This window comes from Leopardus geoffroyi, chromosome C3, assembly GCF_018350155.1.
Source record: "Leopardus geoffroyi isolate Oge1 chromosome C3, O.geoffroyi_Oge1_pat1.0, whole genome shotgun sequence".
Taxonomy (NCBI): Eukaryota; Metazoa; Chordata; class Mammalia; order Carnivora; family Felidae; genus Leopardus; species Leopardus geoffroyi.
This window is the reverse complement of record NC_059338.1, coordinates 99079116-99102003: the sequence shown is the minus strand read 5'-3', so window position 1 is coordinate 99102003 and position 22888 is coordinate 99079116. Positions and strand designations below refer to the sequence as shown.

Sequence of the window (22888 nt, the reverse complement as noted above, 5' to 3'; positions counted from 1 at the left end):
TGTATTTCACAGATGCGAGACACACAAAAAACTTCCATGCCGTTCTGCCATCTTGGCTCCTCCCAAATACTTAAGTTTTATTAAGGGTGGAAGGACACTTTTTTAGATTAGGTTGACCCAAAATCAGAGCCTGAGAAAAGGAAATAATTACATATGTTACATTTGGGAGTTGATCCCAGAAAGCACACAAGAAGGTGTGGGGAAATTAAGAGAGCAAAAGGAGAAAGCCAATGAAGCAAGCATGAGTGAGTGGGTTACCAATGTGGACACCTGGGATTCAGTTTCTCTGGGGCTCTTCTGAAAAACCATGAAGGACTTCAGTATTGTCTCACCAATGGAAGGGGAAACTGGGTTATTTGTCTATCAACTCTCATCCCTCATTGGTGTAGGGTTACCTGGTGTCTTAGGCTACCTTGCAAGTAAATTGAACCAGCTCTTGTGGTACTTGAAAAAGCCCTCAGACAGAGAAACAGAATCACACTTGACAGCACCTTCCTCATGACCTCATAACCTCCCCAGCACCCCAGATCTCCAAACACCATCACATAGGGGTTTAGGTTTCAACATATGAATTTTTTTTGTTGAGGGGGGTCAGAATCATTCTACAGCATTCTGTCCCTGGATGTCCCAAATGTGTGACCTCACATACAAAATATTTATTTCATTCCCCCGCCCCCCGGATCTTAACATGTTCCAGCATCAACTCTGATGTCTAAAGTCTGAAGTCTTATTTAAATTTTGTCTAAATTAGCTATGGGAAGACTTAGATATGACTTGAGATATGCTTTTTCTTGAGCAAATTTATTCTCCTGCTGTGGACCTTTGAAACCACACAAGTTACATGCTTCCAGAATATACTGGTGGGACAGACATAGGATAGACATTCCTGTTCCAAAAGGGAGAAGTAGGAAAGAAGTGTTAAATTAATTTTAGAAGGAAGCTATTGCCCTGAGGTGGTTTTAATGCCTTAGTAGCTTACATAAGCAAACCAAAACCTAAACCTGGAACACCTCATGTTTAAGAAACTGCAACCTAAAGACAACCAGTTACAAGCAGCCAACTAGACTTTCCCAAATAAGGCAACTGCTTAAGCTATAGCCAGTTAAATAATTTTCTTGCTTTGCTTTGTTTCTTTATCTTCTCTATACAACATTTTCTGCTAGCTCCTGTTGGTGGAGCAGTCCTAACCACTTCCAGTTTAGTGATATTGGATTTAAACTGTTTTTTTTGTTAAAATAAACTCTTGCCATATCAATATGGCTCAGTTTATCACTCAACGGAAGAAAGGAATGACGGGTCCCAAGCAAGCCCAAAGCCTAATGAGGCAAATTTCATGAGACCATAAGTCTCAAAAAGAATGCTCTTTGACTCAGAGTTCAGCTTCTCAAATGCACAGGGGGTAGCAATCCACTCACACATCTTGGTGAGCCCCACTCATGCCAAGGCTCTCTGCTGGAATGTAGTGGCTTTGTCAGATGACACTGTCCTTTAAAACCTAGGTGAAGGCGTCATTGATTCCTCAAAACTATCAAATCCCAAGATGAATTAATTATCTTTATTCTCAAACATTCCTTTGTTTGTGTTTCTTATCTGAGGGAATGACACAATCCAGTTGCCAAAAATAGTCATAATGGATTCTTCCCTCTTGACACCTCCCACATTCCAGGTCACAAAATTCTATAAATTTTGGGAGGATGTTGGTATTCCCTTACTAGTACATTCCTTATTTTTTAGTGAAGGAAATGTCATTCAGACCTTCCCAAAAAACATAGATGTTGGCCTTCTGATTTCATTCTGACTTGCTTACCCCTCCATTCCTTCTGATCTTTTCCTTATTACTTTGCCAAGGCAGTTCTGCATCTCACTTTTGGTGACTGCAGGCTATCATCTTATCGAGTCTCTAGGGACATAATAATATCAAGGGAGAGTACTCCCGTACCAATAAACCTCACCTCCCCAGTCCTACACCCTAACTATTCAAATCCATGTCCCCATTTCTTGCTAGTATGTATTTGCCAGATGCTACAGCTTTTTTTGGTGGATAAGCTATTTATTCACATAGGACTATGCTTGTCTGCTCAGGATATGCTAGTTATTGATCTATAGCATATACTCTAAACCAGAGTAAAATGGGTTTTGGGAGCATGAAAGATATTTATATATATTACAAGTTTGTGTTGTCCTCCAAGGGACTACAAAACATAAACAGATAATATGGTATATCTGCAGCACTAAGATTTAATCAGGGGGGTTAGTAAGGAAAAAATATCTAAGAAGGTCCTTAGGTAGATGATAATGAAAAAAGATTGAGAAATTTTTGTCTAGGTGCTACAACTGTGTTCTGCACCCTTGGCAATATTGACATTTTGGACTAGATCATCTTTATTCTGGGGCCTGTCCTTTGCATTACATCCCTGGTCTCTATCACTAGATGCTAGTAGCATTTTTCTCCTCCATCCCAAGTTGTAACAACCAAAAATGTCTCCAGACATAACAGCGGTTCTCAAACTTTAGCACACATCACAATCCCCTGCATAGATTTCTGGGTCCTACTCCTTGAGGAGACCTGAGAATTGTTTATCTAAATAACTTAAGGAAAGCATGGGTGATTTTAGTACCCCATAGGATTATTTTGAGGATTAAACAAAATGAGGCAGAGGACAGCCAGTACAAAAGCCCTGCAGTTGGAGTATGCTCAGTTTGGCCAGGGATACCAGTGGCTGAAGCAGAGTGAAAAAGGAGGAAAGTAGAAGTAGATGAATTAAGAGCAGTAGTGAGGCACCGTATCACGCAGAGCATATTGACCACAGTTTGACTTTAAATTTAACTCTGAAAGTGATCAAGAGCTGCTAGAGTATTTTGAACTGATGAATGGTGTGACTTGACTTACACGAAGAGGTTTACCCTGTCTGCTTTGTAGGGTATAGACTGAATGGAAGCAACAGCAGAAGCAAGAATACTAGTTAAGAGGTTATTGCAACTCACAAAGAAATGTTGGGGTGTGGATTTATTGTGGAATTGAGGGAAAGCATCAGGTTATGGAGATATTTCCAAGTAAGAGTTGGCAGAATATGGTGGTGGATTGCATATGGTGTGATGGAGGAAGAGAGGAGCTGTGGGTCAAGGACGTCCCCAAGGATTTTGGCCTGAACTGGAATATGAAGTTACCATTTGCAAAATTGGAGAATAATGTGGAAAAGGAAAGTTTTTGGAGAGAAGATCAGGAGTTTAGTTTTGGAATGTTAAGCTTGAGGTATCTCAAATGGTGATATTATGTAGATGATTGGATATATATGAGAGCACTGAATCCTAACCACTAGACCACCAGGAATGGTGATGATTGGATATATGAATCTGAAGTTCAGGAATGGATCTTGGATAGAAATACACCCAGTTATATTCCCACAGATAATGTTTAAAGTTTTGATATTGGAAGAGATTATCTAACAATGAATACAGATATAAAAGAAGTAACATCTGGGGTCTGAACCATGTATGCTAAGAAAATTTTAGTGTAATTAGAAACTAGGGTTATTATTAATACAATGGATCATGAAGAATTGTTTTGCAAAACTTTACAAGTAAGGTGATTGAAAAACGCACCAAATGTCTCCTAGTAAGACAATTGGGGCAAAAGCCAAAAGAAGTTATTAACCTTGGTCTTTAGAGTTTAGGGTAGGTTAGATTTATTGAAAAATTGAATTTGCATGTGTATCCATGGGCTATAATAATTACCTCTGGAAACCAATTATAGGAATTAGGAGTAGTCTAACACAGTTATTATTTTACTTGAAAAGGAGTACTGAAATTTGTTTTATGCTGCATAAAGAACTTGTTTGATATATATTTCATGAGCCCCAGTTGAGAGGGAACATTTTATATTGGAATATATGAAAGCTTCTAATCAAACATTTATGTCAGCAAGAGTTTTCTTTTGTGGAAGAAAGTTAACGTGATAAAAAAGTAAAAAGGGCATAATAATGCCCTGAAGATGCTAATCCATTTTAGACGAGACAGAGGGCAGGGAGGAGTCTTGGTAATGGACAGACCTTGACAAGTGGCCTGAAGTCAAGAGCCTGAGCCATAGACATGGTTTTTGACCTCTGCTTCTGCAAGAAGCCTCTTACCCTTCCGTTCTCTTAGCTAACTCTGAGCTCATTCTGTTACACCTGCTCAGTGACACAGCACTTGTGAGTGGTTGCCTTTAACTCTTTTCATACTTTTGCATTTGAATGGGAGGAAACAATGAAGTTTAGTTTAAATGAATATAGGATCTAACATGAGCAGTTTCTGAAAGGGAGATGAGATGGTTTAAAATGTATTTATTTTACTCGGTGTAATATGTTTCTTTTCAACTTCTGTCTTTTCCAGCTATTCCAAGCTGACCCTCTGATGGCTTCTGGCATAGACTCACTCTCCCTGGAAAAGTGAAGGAATTTTCACAGACCTTGTGCATGACATCCACACCTTCACCAAGGCTCTCTTTTCTCTATCTTCTTCCATCTTCTCCATGGATGATTGGAGATTGGAATAAATCTAGTGTTCTAGTAATGACCACTGGGCTCTTGATTTCAATTTCTTTATCCCTGTACTATGCTCCCTTCTCTACTCCAGTAAGTTTCTTTCTACCCATAGACTTGGGATCTGGTACACAAGGGAAGAACTCTGGGTGCATGAGTAGGTCAGAAGATCAAACATCCTCACCTGTTTTCCTCTTCTCACTGTTTTGGTCCAGTCCCAGGTCTGGGTATTGACCCATGTTCCCATCTCACTCATTCTAAGTAGTGTCCTTCTCTGGTGTCCCCTCCTCTCTAGAACTGGAGTCCTGACCTTAACTATGTATTATTTGACTAGCTGGACCAGTTCTCCTGAGAGTGGACCATCTTTCTGCTTGGGGTTAGTGTATATTTACAGATCTCGTGTTAATCAACTATTTCTTACTTGACAATCAAGTATGCAGCTATCATCTGGTTGCTTTCTTCTACCTTCTTAATTATAAATCATAATGCTAACTAGTTCCAGAACCTTTGTTGATGAAAGTTGGATCGTAAAACACTCTGTCATGACCATGTGGGCTTCTTCTCTGGAATGATCTGGGAATATGTTCCTCGGACTCCCTCCTTCTTGTCTGGGTCTCAGTCTTGTCCTTATTCGACCCCCTTCCCTTTCTGTCTGCCTCCCTTCTGGCACACTGTAGGCTTTTAATCATCTGTTAAGTAATGAAAATAACTTGAGTTAATAAAATATTAACACAGTAACATTCATTTGTTATAAAAATTTGGTTTTAACTAACACGAAATTTTAACTTCCAGACTTAAGTGGAACATAATTTTGAATCCCTCTCGGAGACTCAGACTTACTTTCACCGAGGTTGTGTCAATTTCATGAACCTTTCTGAAGTCAGAAATGTCTTTTCAGGATGGAAGTGAGAACAATGATAGATCTTGTGTGTATTCCCCATGAGGATCAATCAATGCACATTTCCACGCACTTTCTTCCAATCAGAAGTGAGTGGTTTTTCCTATTTTTTTTCCCTTTAGCTTAGGTTGGAAAGTGATTTTTACTGGTAAATTTAATTTTACATAACCTTGGTTCTATTACTGTCTCTGATCTAATCACTTTTAAAAAGAGAATTGAAAGGCATCTGGGTGGCTCAGTCAGTTAAGCATCTGACTCTTGATTTCAGCTCAGGTCATGATCTCATGGTTCATGGGTTTGAGCCCCATGTTGGGCTCTGCACTGAAAGCATGGAGCTTTTTTGGGATTCTCTCTCTCCCTCTCTCTGCCCCTCTTCCTCTCATGCTCTTTCTCAAAAATAAATAAATAAATAAACTAAATTTAAAAAAGATTTGAAACGACTTTAATGACAGCCTACCCGAATGCCTGACATTTGACCATTACGTGATAATATTTTAAGACAGAGATATAATTTCTTTACATCCTACTCCCAAAGTTATGTGCTTCAAAAGTACAGGTAACTTTGTTATTCCTGGAAGTGAGAAAAGCTTTGAGAATACTGTGCCTCTGCTCTCTGATCCCCAGAGCCTTTAACATACTAATGATGCTGCATTTATGTACCATTTTATGCATTAAAAAAATGCTTTCACATACTCTTCTTGTAGCAGCCTAGCAAAATAAAAGAGCATGAATTTTGGCGTTAGGCAACCTTAGACTTAAAGCCCAGTTAGCATCCTACCATCTGTGTGGTCTTGGTCATGTTCCTTAATCTGTCTGCACTCATTTTTTCAATTCAAAAAATGGGGGAGATGATACTTATTTAGGGAAGTTGGGAGGATTAAATCACATAATATATGCACTGTTACTGGCACATGTAGACTTTCAGTACCTCCTGGTTTGATAGCAACCTGGGGAGATTGAGAGGAGTTGAAATAATAACCAACATAAATAACTTGCAGGGACTTTTTATATGTGTAATAGGTAAGTATTTCCTCCTCACACACCAGCACAAGAAATGTTATTTTGGTTTAATTTTTTAAGTCAAATAAAATCTCTATGCCCCTACTCTCTGTGGAGGTGAGAAATTAAATCTCAGTCATATGTTTTAGTCTCTTCTCACTCCTTGGATTCCAAATTTGGAGGGGGAAAAGAAGGATGCTTGTGTGCATATAGAAAGATGTGGGAGGTGGAATGGCCCTCCCAGTTCTTATAGCTCCTCTTTCTGCAAGAGCTACATTCCATTTTTCCCTTCAGAGAGCACTGATGCTCTCTGTAAGCTCAGAAGTGCATTCCCTAGAGATCCTGTCCATGGACCATAGGTCTGGTCACTGAAGACCTTTGCTGATCAGTGTTTGGCCTCCATCAGTATTCCATAAGGATAATCCATCAGAGAGAATCTCTGTATGTATGTTATCTCCCCAAGTCCCTAGACCCTACCCTGTCTAGGACAACTTCTCTTTCACTGGTCTCTAGTACCAGCACCAGCCTTTTTTCCCTGTTCACTCCAAGGGTCTTCACCTAAAATTAAGCCCAGGGCGAGGGGTTATTCCTTGTGCACAGAAGATTTTACTTTCAAATATCAGATTCTCTGAGATAGTGGAACTCAGAGAAGAGGGGCAAGTTTTGGTAACTTTTGGGAGAAAGGGAAGGAAACAGTAACACTCATTGTTTTGAGCGCCCTGTATTAGTGAAAATAATATGTATGTTAATACCATAGTAGATCATTCTGCAATGATTTAGTTCTTTCACCACTTCGGTGATGTAAGTTCTTCAGCCACCATACCATGCGCAATAAGGAAAGAGGTAAATCCTGGCTTCCCACCCCATGATGATTTGCCTCTTCCTAGACTGCAATACTGCTTCACTGTTAAGAGGGAAGAGGTCCTTCAGTGACTGGTAGTTCTGATCAAAGTCTTCTGAGAGGGTGTTCACTTATCCCTTGGCCTCAAGACATCTAACATGAACTATTTCTATGTTTCTAATAGAAACTAACTCTTCCTTGATGTCACTTACCTCCTTCAATCCTTTTAAATGGAGGAGGTGTTTTCTTCTAACTTTCTTACCTCAGAACCTAGAAGTGAGGTAAATATGTTCCCCTTTACCGCCATTGTTTCCTATTCAGTCCAATGAAATAAAGTCTAGAGAATGTCACCCAGTTCTTTATTGTCACCTGCACTTCATCATTCCAGTCCAGGGGCTGTGGGGACAAGGATACAGTCATACAAAGCATCCCCAGCACCTGTTTCAGTGGCAGGAAAAGGAAGGCATCGTGCTTAAGTTATCATAGGAGCAGAGCCTGAATTTAGACAAAGAAGTCGTATCATATGTCGAAAGAATATTTGGCAGCCAAAATGATTTTTGAGTAAAAAAATGAACCAAATGTGTTTCAATGAACTTTTCTATCACCTCTGGAAGCAGATTTTTAGATTAAAAACTATTAAATTTTCTATAAATTTACTTCTTGTTAATTACATAACTATGTTCATAAATAAAGCAAACAAAAGGAACAAAGGAACGAAGCAGGAGAAGATGATAAAAAGGAAACAAATGATATTCCTATTACCTCATATTAAATATAGGACCGAGGTCTGGTACTGAAGGCTAATTATCATGAGTAATTGCTATATGCTGAGTACATATTTTGCTAAATGTTGTCTAAGTATAAACTCAGCTTATCTTTTTTTTAAATTGAGCCTACACCCTGAATAGCAAAAGAATAATTCCCAGACACAATTTTAGTAGCAGTTCTGTTTTCTTGCTTGAAAACTTAAAAATTAAAAAAAAAAAAGGTCACTGTTATTGGATTGACTATAAAGAAAATTTTTACCTTGTCTTATTCTGAGAGGTAATGATTTTGGTGGATTGCTTATTTTCAAGACATTTTCCCAAAAGACACTGGTTTGAGATCTCAGCCAAAGAAGATGAAGAAGGAGCCTGCTTTGCCACCAGATGGAAGCCTGTGGTAATCAGAGAAGTCAGGTTTCTGTCACCAGGCACACGTCACCCAGATGATGAAATCCCCTTTTTTCCACTATGCGCCATTTCCAGAAAGCATTAGTTAAAATTGGCTAATCTTTGCTCTGCATATATTTTTTCAACCTGATTATGTTATTTTCGGGGAACAAGATGAGATGCTAGGATCAAAATGTTAGATTCAAAATGAGACATTTTCCATATTCATAACCCTTAGGTCATTGCCATATTCAGAACTATATTAGATAATAAAATTTAAAAGCCCATTTTCATTCCAAGATGCTCAATTTTAGTAACTGTTGAATTTCACACACCACCTCTTATCCCTGCACCAACTGCCTACAGGAAACACAGAAACTTAATTATTGACAGACCAAATATTTGCATCCTGTGGAAACCAGAATATTCCATAATTTAAGAATGTAGCAAATATTTTCCCTAAAGCCCGATCTTGCCCTTCATTGTGGGCTGCATTTAAAACAAGCAGTATAACTTTTCAAGCTGCAGTTGGGATCTTTTATCTCTTTTGAGGTCTGAACACGGGTTATTAGCTTTTCTTCCTCTTTAAAATTTTACTCTGCCTGCTCCTGCCACTTCTTCATTCATACGCTATGAAATATCAGCTTACAAACTGGTAAAGCGCTATGTACTATTTTATTTCAACATGTGAGTAATTTCTGTGCCATCTATTCACCAATTATGGTTTTTCTGTGCAAGAAGATCTCATTTCAGAATGCCCATGATCAGATTTTATTTTTTCTTGCTTCACCTGCAGCTTTCTGCAAAAGGTGTGCTTGACGCACATGTCATTGCTGTGAATACATTGATTTGCTTAAAGGGGCCAGTGCTACGAAACTACAATTATATGCAAGTGCTTGAGAAATGTAAAGTGCTATGAAAATAAAAAACATCATTATTTTCTTATGGCTTATAAGTGACTTGCACTATAAGAATGACCTTTGGGAAGTCCTCCAAGTTTTTACTATCGTAGAAACAGCTCTGCTTCATGGAGACTTTCCAGTCTGGTGTTTGTACATCAAAACAAGGCTGTCGAAGAGGGTTGCTGTCCCCGAGACACAGAGGCTGGAGTCCTTTCTGTGCTTTGCCAATGGTCTGGCCATTTCATAACAGTGCTTCTGTGAAAAGGAAACAGGTTTAGAGAAGAAAGGGCCATGAGATTAAGAAACAGTCTCCACTCTGTTATTTTTCTCCTACATAACTCTGGGCAAATCATTGAGCCTGTTTGGAGTCTACCTGTTTCCATATCTGTAAAATGAGGATGACTATACTTGTTACACCTAGCTCTGGGAAATAGAAATAATCATGAATTCCAAAGTACTACCCAAAGTTGGTTATTACTAAGATTTAATTACTGGTGTATTGTTTCTCATCAGAAAGTCATTCATCCAAGCTGTACTTTTTAAAAATTGTTTTCACTAAACTGCATTTTAATGGTATTCCAGTAACCAAATTTGAGGGATATTATAAGAAAATCAAAACTCTTTCCTATTTGTTGTACTGTAAAAAAGTAATAGAGGAAATTGTTTACACCTCACACAGTGTCCTTTTTATGAGGACCTAAAGAGTTGACACATTTTTCTCAGATTATTTGGGTTTCTTTTAAACACAGCTTTCTGTTTTTTTAAAAGTCATGTAACTGGTTGTGTTTTCCTCCTCATACTGGCTTCTAGGCAGCTCTGAGTTAAATCCATGGTTCATATTTAGCAAAGTCTGTATGACTTTATGACATGTATTTTAACCTCACAACTATCTTTAACTTACTGTTTCTGTGTTTTCCTTTTCTTCATGGTTTCCTCACTTTACCCTCTTCATATGCTGCATGTATTTTGAAAATGACATGATTTTTGGAATGAGGTTGTATCTAAATATAAAATGTAATTTCTCCCATAAGACAGAATATTTGAGGGGAGCCTGGGTGGCTCAGTCAGTTAAGTGTCTGACTTTGGCTCAGGTCATGATCTTGCAGTTTCATGAGGTTGAGCCCCACATCAGGCTTTCTGTTGTTGGTGAAGAACCCACTTCAGATCCTCTGTCCACCCCTCTCTCTTTCTGCCCCTCCACTCATTCTCTCTCTTTCAAAATAAATAAATAAATAAACTTAAAAAAAAGATAGAATATTTGAATTATATAATAATAATTGCCAATATATATCGAACACTTACTATGTACTAGGACCTATGAAAAACCCTACATGATATGTCACTTATTCTTCACCATGAAAATGGTGTTATTTCCTATATTTTGCCAATGAAGAAATTAAGCCTTTAAGAGTTTAATCAGCTCATCAAGGGGCTCACCACTGGTAAACGGAGGTGCTAATACATTTATCTGATTCCAGTATTCATGCTGACTAGTCATTACACTATCCTGCCTTTTCATGCCAATTATAATAATGTGACAAATGATTGATATTATTGTAGAATTATCAAAGATTTTTGATGTAGTAGAATATTTAATCTTTATCAAGAGTGTATGCAATTTAAAGAAAATTAGGTGTTTTAAGACCCTATTATTCATATCTTTGCTTGAAAATTTGATAGAGAAGATGTTTTGCCACCCCTTGTCTCTATTGCCCAAAATGATATCAGTGTTTGTCTCCATATGTGACTTGGTATTAAAACCAAAAGAAATGCATGCCTCTTAATGACATATGGAGAAACATATCCAGCCATCCTTTTTTAGAATGTAACAAATACCTTCTGGCACTTTCTTGCAATCTTCTGCCATGGTTTGTTCCTTCAAGTTGTACTTCAAATACCTTTACTACTCTGTCTCTCTCTCTTTTTTTTAAGTTTATTTATTTATTTTGAGAGAGAGAGCACAAAAGCAAAGGGGAGGGGGAGGGACAGAGAGGGAGAGAGAGAATTCCGGTGCACAGCCTGACATGGGGCTCAGTCTCACGAGAACATGACATTATGACCTGAGCCAAAATCAAGAGTCAGACACTTGGGGCACCTGGGTGGGTTGGTTGGTTAAGTGTCTGACTTTGACTCAGGTCATGATTTAATGGTTCCTGAGTTTGAGACTTTTGGGATTCTCTCTATCACCCTTTCTGTCTCTGTCCCTCCTCCACTTGCTCTTTCTCTGTCTCAAAATAAATTAATTAAAAAAAAAAAAGTCAAACACTTAACTGACTGAGCCACCCAGGCTCCCTGAGGCAATGATTTTTAAGAGAATTGAAGGAGGCAAGATGTGTGTCCCTTTAATGTTCGAACAGGTCTGTGTGTTAACTAATAGGACTGGGAGCAGCTGGAGCTATAAGCATATTGTTCATAAAAACTCTTAGAGAGATGATTTTTGAGCATGATATTCAGAAAGAATGAAATGCCTTTGCAACTGTGTTATCAGTCCAGTACAAACCTGCATAGGACAAAGATCAAGAGGGAACACAAAAGATCTGCCAAGGACACCAAATCAGACCATGAAATAAAAGGAGGATAAGAACAGAACTATCAGGGAAATTTTTTGCTCAGCCAAAGTTTGCTAAAAGTTTCATTAAATCCTTATTGAAATAGAATGAAAATTGAATTTCTCAACTTTGTCTTTTATTTTTAGAATTTTTGTGTGTGTGTGTGCAGGGCCATTTTGTCTATTAGGTAATATAGGCACAGTTCCTGGGGCTATAAACTTTCAGAAGATCCACAAATAAATGTGTCACCTAAAAAATGATCTATTAGCTCTAGAATATGAAGGAAACCCCCGTGAGTCAAAAGGAATTAATACTTAATGAAATATCCACAAAACGTAACATCACATTACTTGTCTGGCTGCAACTTCACCCAACAGTTATATCTTAGGATAGAATAATAATAAGAAAGATGGAATATTTGTCCTCAAATACATAAAATTATGAAAATACTTTCTAAAACTTTCACAGCAAAAGTATTCTTAGTGTGTGATGTGGGTGTTTTAAAAACACGTTTGATATGCAGGGAGATCTTTAAATTAAGAAGATTAAAATTAAGAAAGTTGTCATAAAATAATTCAAAATGAGTTTATGTACATATATGTTTTAGTTTTCTATTGCTATGTAACAAATTACCACACATTTAGGAGATAAAAACATCCCATATTTACTATTTCACAGTTTTCCTGTGTGAGGACTCAGGCATGTGTTATCTGGGTCCTTTGTTCAGGGTCTAACCAGATTGAAATCAAAGTGTCAGTTGGACCTGTGATTGTACCTGGAGACTTAATTAATTCAGTTGGTTAAGAGTTATCATGGGAGTGACATCCATCAACTTGGTCACATTATGTAACATAGTTAGGAGAATAGCATCCATTACCTTTGCTATATTTTATTGATAAGAAGCTAGTCATAGGTCCCACCCACACAGAAGGGGAAGGGATTATGCAAGTGAGGAGTGGACCATACATCCTAAAATGACTTACTGGGGGTTTCCTTTGGATGTGTCTGCCACAGTGTTTAAAGTTAGCTTTTTTCCTTTTTTAAAAAGGATTTTGAAATAATTGACAATAACTGACCCCTTACGTGTGTGTGTGTGTGTGTGTGTGTGTGTGTATAAATGCATGCTTATATGTCTGTGTATAAACTTAGTGTATTACAATCAGATTACATTTGGTACAAATTACAATTAGTCCTTACAGTTTTGTGTGAGTATATGTGTTCTTGCACTCCAGGCTGGAGGATCCAGGATCGCTCAACTTACAGTGTGAGTGATTCTTGAAACCTACCTATTTTTGGAATGAGTCTGGTAACTGGAGCAGAAGCTTTGTTGGAGAGGCCTTGCTTGTAGTTAGGACTTCACAGATGGAACAGAATTCTGAAGATGAAGTGAAATTTGGTAAGTCTCAGAAATAATGGAAGTTTGTTTGCTTGGATTAGATTCTTGAATTTTTGAAAGGCACATGGTCTTGAGGGGTACAAATATACATCTAACAACAGTAGCAAAATTTTAAGATGAAGATGATGACTGCTAGAAGGGAGGGTCTCTGAGTGATATTATTGGTTTTTAACCTATCACATTTGTAGTCAAGCTGTGAAGCAATCCTATATGATAGGGAGTTGCATTTGCCAGAACCATAAAGCATTAAGATGGCTGTATATGGTCATAGCTCCCAGTTAAAATTTCTACTCTGAAGAAATAAGCAATATGTATTTGGAAAATAGTTGCTTCTCTGTAGATGTGCTTTACACCACAGCCATCTGAAGAACTTTCAAATTCAGTATATTTTGATGTCAGAGCAAATAAAAACCGCATCTTTAATTAGTGAAAATGTCTAGTCTTCTCCATTTTTATTTTCTCTTCTACCAATTATTGCAGATGCTTGAACTAGCCTCCTCAGCTGCAAATTGATGGATACAGAGAACCAGCCACATGGAGTGTTCATATGATTGTTGCCATCTGTCTTTAAATATAACATTCTACCATGCGTCTCTAAGTAACAACAAAATCTCCACCTGGAACCACTAATGAAGCTTCAGTCTACATTTCCCAAACATACAGATTATGGAAAGATCAAGAACTAAAGAGAGAACAAGATAATTTATATGAAGAAAATATGAATATTATAAAAGAAGATAGGAAAAGTGAAAGAAAGTAGGGAATTAATTGAACAGCAGGAAGAAGATGGACAATTTCCAAGAACAATATATTCCTCCCACTCTAAAACTGGGGAGTTTAATTTCCTCCATTTCTTTCATAATTACTGGGAGAAACTCTTCAGAGCTAATACATTTTATTTGTTTAGTTAGAAAATACTTATTATACAGGACCTACATAAATGTCAATAGAGTTGTTTTGACTCTTTATTAAAATTTTATGTTCTTAGATACTATATACTATACTACATTTTAAAATAGCCTTCACAAGTAGAATTGCTCTACTTTTGTTGCTAAATTTGGAATGAATTAGGAGAGCTTTAGAATGCATTAAAATTAACTTTATGCGTATAAAATCACCTTTTGAATTTTTTTTTTCAACGTTTTATTTATTTTTGGGACAGAGAGAGACAGAGCATGAACGGGGGAGGGGCAGAGAGAGAGGGAGACACAGAATCAGAAACAGGCTCCAGGCTCTGAGCCATCAGCCCAGAGCCTGACGCGGGGCTCGAACTCACGGACCACGAGATCGTGACCTGGCTGAAGTCGGACGCTTAACCGACTGCGCCACCCAGGCACCCCATGAATTTTTTTTTAATAAAACTGGTTTAACCAAATTTAAGCTGAAGGAGACTTTATGAACTGATTTAAGAAAAGCAATTGCATCCTGGGACATCATAAAATGAGCAGGATTCAAAATAATTAAGCCCCCTCTTACCTGTAGGGTGATTTCTAATTAGAAGTTTCTTCTTGGAGAGTATAGTATTGTGTCATCAAACTTCAGTCCCTTCTTAATATGTCCTGGATATAGACCTTCAATTAAGGAAATTCATGTCCAAATACTCCATTTAAGAGAGTAGATTTGCACTGCCTACTTCTCAAACTAAGTGGAATTTTGGAAACTCCCCAATTCTTTTTCAATTCCCAAAGGAACATTACAATTTACAAGTTAGATAATACTTTTTAAAGACAGAAAGTGCTTCCTCTATATTGATACTTTGTTTTTTTTCAAAAAGCATTAGAGGCCATGAAGGGTGAATCTTTATACTACCTAGACAGAAATTGGTAGCTATGTAGAGAATAAAGATATTATCTTATTGGAGTCATCTCCATATTTTGAAACATTTTGTGACTAGAGAATAAATGCAGATGCTTAGCTTGACTCAGAAGTCTTAGATGGAATGAGAGCATATGTAAAACTAAGTCTAAGAACAATACACTCCTTGTTGTTGAAAGAAGAAAACCTCCCACGTAAAGTCATTAGAGTTTGACATTGAAGATCAGTCCAGAGCTGGAAGATTCTAAGTTGGAAGACTGATGATCTATCAAGACTGGAAGTGAAATGTTCAATGACTAGGTGTCACTGAGAGATATACTCTTGGCCCTATAAAATACACAGGAAATGATATTTCATGGCAAAGCCCTATACAGTACCCCAAATGAGTCATTAATGGAGTCAGGATAAAATGGAAACTTGTGATGAGCTTCTTTACTAAATTAAACTGACTTTAAAAAATGAATTAACTTCCTAATATTAAAATAGAGTTCATTATTAAGAAACTGGAAAACATCAGAATACTGGTTGAAAGAATAATCTGAAATCACAGATTAGAACCAATTAAAAAAAAACTACATGTATCCTCTTATTGGGCATTTTCAAAATTTAGAATATTATTATAGTTTTTATGTTTGCTATGAAAACAGCTAAATCTAGTTTCCTGTTGTTTCCTAGAGTGTTTTAGATGCCACAAAGGTGAGGGGCTAGCCTTCTTCCATTTATAACATTGTGGTTGGGAATATGTTTTTCAGTTCATTGATTCAATAGAGGAGGAGAGATAAGTAACTGAGTAAATAAAGGGATTATTATGTTGCTCGATTGAGACAGCATTATGAAAAGGAAATAATAGATTTGAGGTGAGATTAGTTGTATGGATTTATAAGTAATTTGAACTTTTTGATTCTCAATTAAAAAAATTTAAAATAAGGATAACAACACCTATTTAAACATGTTGTTGGGATGTATATACAGTTTGCAGAAATCATCACATGAAAACTTATACTTATTTTTTATTATTGAGATATCTATATATTATTGAGATATCTATATATATATATAGATAGATAGATATCTATATCTATATATTATTAGAGGAAATGAAAGGTAATTCTTTCAGATACCTTGAAATTATAGACAAAGCCCACAGTTAGATTTTATTCTCTATATAAATAAAGTTGAGCTTGATCATACAAAAGAGATTACATGGTTAAATTTTACAGCAAGGAATAAAGTTTAGAACATTTTGTTTCATAGGCATCCAGTTACTTAGGGCTTTCTGTCAGCTGGCTCACATTGTATCTCCCTGTCTGCTAAGATTGGTTGGGGAAGTTAGTTGAGCTTTTTTTTTTTTAGCAGGGAAGTAGAACATGAGGTGAATTCTCAACTTAAAAGAATGACCTTGGTATAAGTTTAATTGAATTATTCTATCTTGGCACATTTTGGGAAGGTATTATAAAAGAGATATAAATAAAGTCTTGAAAGATGGTAGTTCACATTTCGTTGGTCCCAGGGACTGTATAAGAGCAATGGTAACATAAGGAGGCAGTCTAATACACCTTGTCATCCAATGTAAGATCAAAGATTCGGTTGTGAATTTAGTGGTAACAGGATGAAGAAGGATGTTCAGCCTGATTTAGTTTCCAGCAGTGGGTCTACCTCCTGCTATGGCAAATGTAGTTTTCTTTGTGGTCCAGCCAATATATTAGGGAACTAAATTAGAGTTTGGAATCAAAACCCCAGGTAATAAGTATTTCTCTACCTCTCCTTGGTCTTTATGCATACATATCACTGAGAGGTGTTTTATGGAGGGATGTGTGGTTAAAGACAATGTGGATTTGAGATCTTAGGTTCCTTATATCTCTGTCTATATATTTATATGGATACATTGCTTATCTGCAAAACAGGGTTTAGAATGTCTACCTAACTTTTTTTCTTACCTTACATAATTGAGTGAGACTTGTATGTGGAAGAGGTTTTGGAAAAAGTTGATTATTCAATACAAACATGAGGTGACTAGCAAGAACTTTTGTGAAAATTGTACAGAGGATGAGATAATAAGAAGCCCTCTTTCATTTTTCTCTAGCTCTTTGTTTACCCCTTTTGCTTTATTTTCAAAATAAGAGGAATAGGAAATGAATTTATATTCAATATTTTTCTCTTTTCAGAGCTTGCTTACAAGAGTGATTTCAATGTCACTCTTCAAATGAAGAGTTGAAGGACAACACGTATAATGGTTGAGTTCAGTGTCACTCTTCAAATGAAGAGTTGAGGACAGCATGTATAATGGTCAAGATCAGGGATTCTGGAGCCAGGCTTTTGGGTTTGAACCTTGTCTCCGTCACTTATTCTGACCTTTCATAGGTCGTTGAGCATCTCTACTCCACAATTTCCTTTTTGTCAAATGGGGATAATTCTACACAGTTGTTGTGAGGATTAACTGAATTATTTCATGTATAGTACTGAGAATCGCGCCTAACACTTCCTAAATTCTCAGAAATTGTCAGCTATTTTTCTTCTTCTTAATCTTATTACTGCAAAGGTAGCCATTAATTTTTTCCAGGAAATTTATGACAGCTCCAGGCTGATCAACTGATTTTTGAACTTGTGGGGAAAATGTAGAAGGATATTTGAAATTAGTTGCTTGACATTTGCGGTACCAGTGCCTTGTTCTCCAGAATTGTGGCATTCTGACTCACAATAAATTAAGACTTTACACCACATTATTATTATTATTATTATTATTAGTAGTAGTAGTAGTAGTATATTTGGTGATGAGTTCAGCTTTGGCAGGAGGTACAAGGATTATGTTAGAATTTGCTCTATATGACAAACTGAAATCAGATTAATCAGAGGATTCTGTCATAGCAAGAGTTTGCAACAGCTTGTGTGGTATTGGATGTTGAACATGACTAAGGAGTATATGACTCCATGATACCTTCCTCCTTCTGGTGCCTGTGTCTATTGTGTAATAAATATGGCTTAATCTCTATAGCTACGAATTGAGGCTAAACATTCTTCCTTTCAGCGAGAAACGTGAGAGCTTTAGGTTCCTTATTGATATTGTGTCCTGCAGAAAGAAGTAAAGCTTTAAAATTAAGCAAGTCAGTTGCACTTTTGATTGGCAGATTGCACCTTGGGAGAGAAATCTTCCTATACCTATATTTTTATCTTTACTACTTTCTTTGATAACTTACATGTCTCACAAATTAGACACATAGTTCAAAGATGAAAAATACTCAATAAACAAGAAAATCACATTAATTTGTACAGAGGAGTCACCTGCCTAAGTGGAAAGAAGGAGCCCATGGTTTCCTTGTTCTTGTTTGCAATGCAGGAGTCACTGCAGTCACTGCAACACAAAATATATTTTGTGTTGTTGGATTTGATAGGAATTAGATGTCATATTTGTCCCCCATAAGTTTTATCTCTGATGAACAAGCTAGAAGCATTGATTGGGAGCTCCATTTCCAGACATTATTTTGAGATACAAATGTTCATCTGAAGATGACTGCCATTATAGGGGCAGCCTGCATTGAAAGACTGACCTTATTTCCTCTTCTATTAAAAAACAAAACAAAACAAAAAAAACCATGCAAACTTTAAACAGAGAATAGCATACACACAGAAATGTGTACAAATTATAAGCATATAGTTCAATGAATTACCATAGTGTGAATCATAACATTGTAAACATCCCCAAGTCTTTCTGTGCCCTCTTCCAGTCTCCCCTCTCTCCTTCCCCAAATGCGACCACCATCCTGACTTCTAACACTTTTAGTTTGCCTAGTTTTGAACTGTATATCAATGGAAACATACAGTATATACTTTTTTGTTTCTGGCTTTCATTTCTCACGATAATATTTGTGAGAGTCATCTGTGGTGGTATGCATGACAGAAGTATGGCAGACTCTGTGATTATTACTCTATGCACATTCTCTAAGACCTACCGCTGTAGTGAAGGAGGCAGAGTCCTACCTGCCTGAACGCTTTCTTTGGCATCTGAGGACCTGAAGTCCAGATTACTGTGGATTTAACTCTCCTGCAAATCTGAGTCAGTGACTGACAGGAGCTTGTGTGTAAACAAACTCTCTCACTCCTTGGGTGGAATAACTCTGGGGCATGTATCTTATACCGATTCTTAGAGTTCTCCAGGAGGAATAAGCTTTACCTACTCACAACAGTAACTGGCTCTTTCTGGCCAATGTACCTTTCATTGGCTACATTCCCTTCCCTGTCTCATTTTTGCACTTCTCTAGTAATGTTTCCTGAATTCAACTTCCAAATAAATGAATTGGGCTTGGATTCTTATCTCAGGGTCTGTTTCTGGAAACTTGATCTAATAACAAGTAATTTGATCAGTTTCATTGCTCGGTGGTATACTATTATATGAATTTATGTCATCATGTCAATAAGCTATTGTTAATAATATTGCTATGAATAGTTCTTACACCTTTTGGTTAAATGTATGATTTGGGAATTTCTGGGTCAGATTTATGTAATATATTCAACTTTGGTAGATGATACTAAAATATTTTTCAACGAGGTTGTAACAATTTATACTAAAAAGAGAATTCCAATTGCTTATAGTGCTGGAGAATTTCAGTTGCTGCATATCTTTGTCAATTTGTTATTTTCTTTCCTTTTCATTTTAGCCATTTTGCTAAGTATATAGCAATATTCATTGTGTTTTTATTTATATCACCCTGAAGATAAAGGATGCTGATTACGTTTTCATATGCATATTTGCCATTTGGATATTCTATTTTGAAGTGTCCTTCTTATGGACTGGATGTTTGTTCTTCTCCAGACTATATATTGAAGGCTCAGTCCCCAGTGTGACTATATTTGGACGTAGGGCTTTTCTGGATATAAAGTTAAATGAGGTCATAAGTGGGGGACCCTGATCTGATAAGATCAGTGTCCTTACAAAAAGAGACAAGAGAGTTCTCTGGCTCTCTTCCCCCTGCCCACATGCACCAAGGAAAGACCATGTGAAGGCACAACAAAAAGGTGGCAATTTGCAAGCCAGGGAGACAGTCTCATCAGGAAGTGCATCAGCTGGCACCTTGATCAAGGACTTCTATCCTCTAGAACTGTGAGAAAATGAGTTTCTTTTGGTCCAGCTACCTGATTTGTGGTGTTCAACTGACTAATACAGATTTTGGTACTGAAAAGTAGGGTGCTACTGGAACAGTGGAAGTGGATTTTGAAGTACACACTAAAAAAAGCAGAGATTGCCTGCTTTTGTGAAGGGATTGTTGGTAGAAATATGAATGTTAAAGGTCGTTCTGGTGAGAGCTCAGAAAGAAAAGAGGAGAGCTGCAGAGGAAACCTCTACCTTTTTTAGAGAATAAATAAATAATCCTGAACAGAAGTTGGTGGAAATATAGACGTTAAAGGTCATTCTGGTGAGAGTTCAGATGGAAATGAAAAACAGGCTTAGAAACTGGAGGAAAGGCGATCCTTGATACAGTGGCAAAGAACTTGACTGACGTGTTCTACTGTTTTGTGGAAGATAGAACTTGTGAACAATGAAACTGGAGATTTATCTGAGGCGATTTGTAAGCAAAATGTTGAAGGTACTGCCTGGGTCCTTCTGACTGCTTATAATAAAAAGCAGGAAAAGAGACATGAATTGAGGAAGGGATTGTTGATCAAAAAGGAACCAAACTTAAAAATTTGAAAAATTCTCTTGAGTCTCTCCGTATTGCAAAAAAAGAGGAAGCTTGTTGTGATGAAAACTGTAAAGGTGTGGACAAACCCATCTGATAAGGACATCATGGGTGTGACTCATGGACTTAATCAGCCATCTCCGCAGGAGCCAGAAATAGAGATGGAATTATACCAGCAGAGATTCTGCCAGTTTGCCAGTTTGAACTAAAGGGGAGAGAGAAAGCGGGATGGAGTGAAGGAAAGCTGTCAGATGTCTTGGATTCTACAGGACCGGACCATAGAGCTATCTGGCTGTGAATGTGCCTGCCCCAGGGGAAGGGACGAATGACCAACAGAGGTCATCCGAGCTGCCACTCATCACAGGCCCAGGGAGCTGGCTGTTTCCTGTTTCAGAAAGCCCTACTGACACGGTTTGCACATTGGGCCAAGGTGCCCCACTGAGCCCAAGAGATGCTGCTGTGCCCACAGAGCTGTGGGGGTAATGCTGCCACACTGGTGAGCCCGGAGGGTGGGACACTGAGCCAGAGGGACAATTCTTAAGATCTAATGGAATTTGCTTTTTTATCTTTTAAAGCTACTTGTTCAATAAATTTATTGTCTTTACCTGAAAAAAATCTTCAAAGAAAATTGCAGCTTAGTTTTTTAGCTTTTAGAGGCCCACTCCGGAGCTCAGAGGAAGTTGGTCTTCTGAGCTACTCAGTCTTTCTTCTCGGCAAGAAGCATTTTGAGATGATTCCACTTTCCCTTCTTAACATCTTTCTTAGGCTTCTTTTCATAGACTGGATTCTCTTGTATAGCAGCCTGAGCTTTCTGATACATTTCCTCTCTTACATTTGGAGCTGCACTGTTCTTTATATATTGACAGAATTGTTTCTTGTAAGCATCTTCATCTTCTTCCATGAGGGCAATGCATGTAATCTGCAACGTTCTGACCCATAATGTGCTTCTGATGTAATTCTGCATTGATTTCCTTGTTTTTTGAATCATAACCAAGGAGTCATTTTTTTCTGTGAGTGACAAACAAGCCTCTGTCCACAGCTTACCTTCAGGGCCCCATTCTGCTCTAATGGAATTAGCTGGGTTCTGGAATTGTTTGGGACCTGCCACCCCTTTCTTTGTTCTTATCTCTCCCTTTTGGAATGGGCATGTCTATCCCATGCCTGTCTCACCATGGTATTTTGGAAACACATAACTTGTGTGGTTTCACAGGCTCATAGTAGAGAGGAATATTGCCTTAAGAGAAATTATTCAGTGAGTCTCACCTATATCTGATTTAGATGATATTTAGATAAGACCGATCATACTTTAGAGTTGATGCTGAGGGGCGCCTGGATGGCTCAGTCAGTTAAGCATCCGACTTCGGCTCAGGTCATGATCTCATGGTCTGTGAGTTCAAGTCCCACTTTGGGCTCTGTGCTGACAGCTCAGAGCCTGGAGCCTGTTTCAGATTCTGTGTCTCCCTCTCTCTCTGCCCCTCCCCCGTTCATGCTCTGTCTCTCTCTGTCTCAAAAATAAATAAACGTTAAAAAAAAATTTAGAGTTGATGTGGAAAGCAGTTAAGAATTTTGAGGCTGGTGGGAGGGAATGAATGTATTTGCGTGTGAGAATGACACGAATTTTGAAGGGTCAGGGTCAGAATGCTATGGACCAAATTATGCCCTCCCCCAAATCACCTGTTCAAGCTCCAACTCCCATTGTGACTGTATTTGGAGAATGCAGGGCCTTTATGGAAGTAATCAAGGTTAGATGAGGTCATAAAGGACCTTGTTCCAATAGGATCAGTGTTCTTATAAGAAAAGACAAAAAGCGAGCTATGTGAGGAGATGATATGTTAATTAGCTCGAACTTATGCATGTTCTTTTTCCTTCTGTCCCTCTTTCATTCTCATTTTCTCCACCATGAGAAGGCAACTGTCAGCAAGCCAGAAAGAGACCCCTACCAGGAATAGAATTGGCCAACACCTTGATCTTAAACTTCCCAGCCTCTAGAATTGTGAGAAAATAAATTTCTGTTTCTTAGTCCATACAGTCTATAGTGTTTTGTTAATGGCAGCTCTAGTAGACTAATATAGTCCTTTTAAATTAAATTTAATTATAGTCTTTAATTATAATTAAATTATAGTCTTGATTTTTTCTTTTGTATTG

General features: G+C 37.6%; 2 long non-coding RNA genes across 2 annotated transcripts; both read right to left on the bottom strand.

The window, feature by feature from the left end:
* Positions 1-45: 45 nt before the first annotated feature.
* Positions 46-5205, bottom strand: LOC123585579. The gene is made up of 2 exons (XR_006706295.1): positions 4942-5205; positions 46-130 (listed from the first exon to the last, which is right to left on the bottom strand). It is a non-coding gene; the product is annotated as an uncharacterized LOC123585579 (long non-coding RNA).
* A 779-nt stretch (positions 5206-5984) lies between these two features.
* LOC123585577 lies at positions 5985-13247 on the bottom strand. The gene is made up of 5 exons (XR_006706292.1): positions 13147-13247; positions 9388-9566; positions 8285-8414; positions 7521-7654; positions 5985-6126 (listed from the first exon to the last, which is right to left on the bottom strand). It is a non-coding gene; the product is annotated as an uncharacterized LOC123585577 (long non-coding RNA).
* Positions 13248-22888: the final 9641 nt, after the last annotated feature.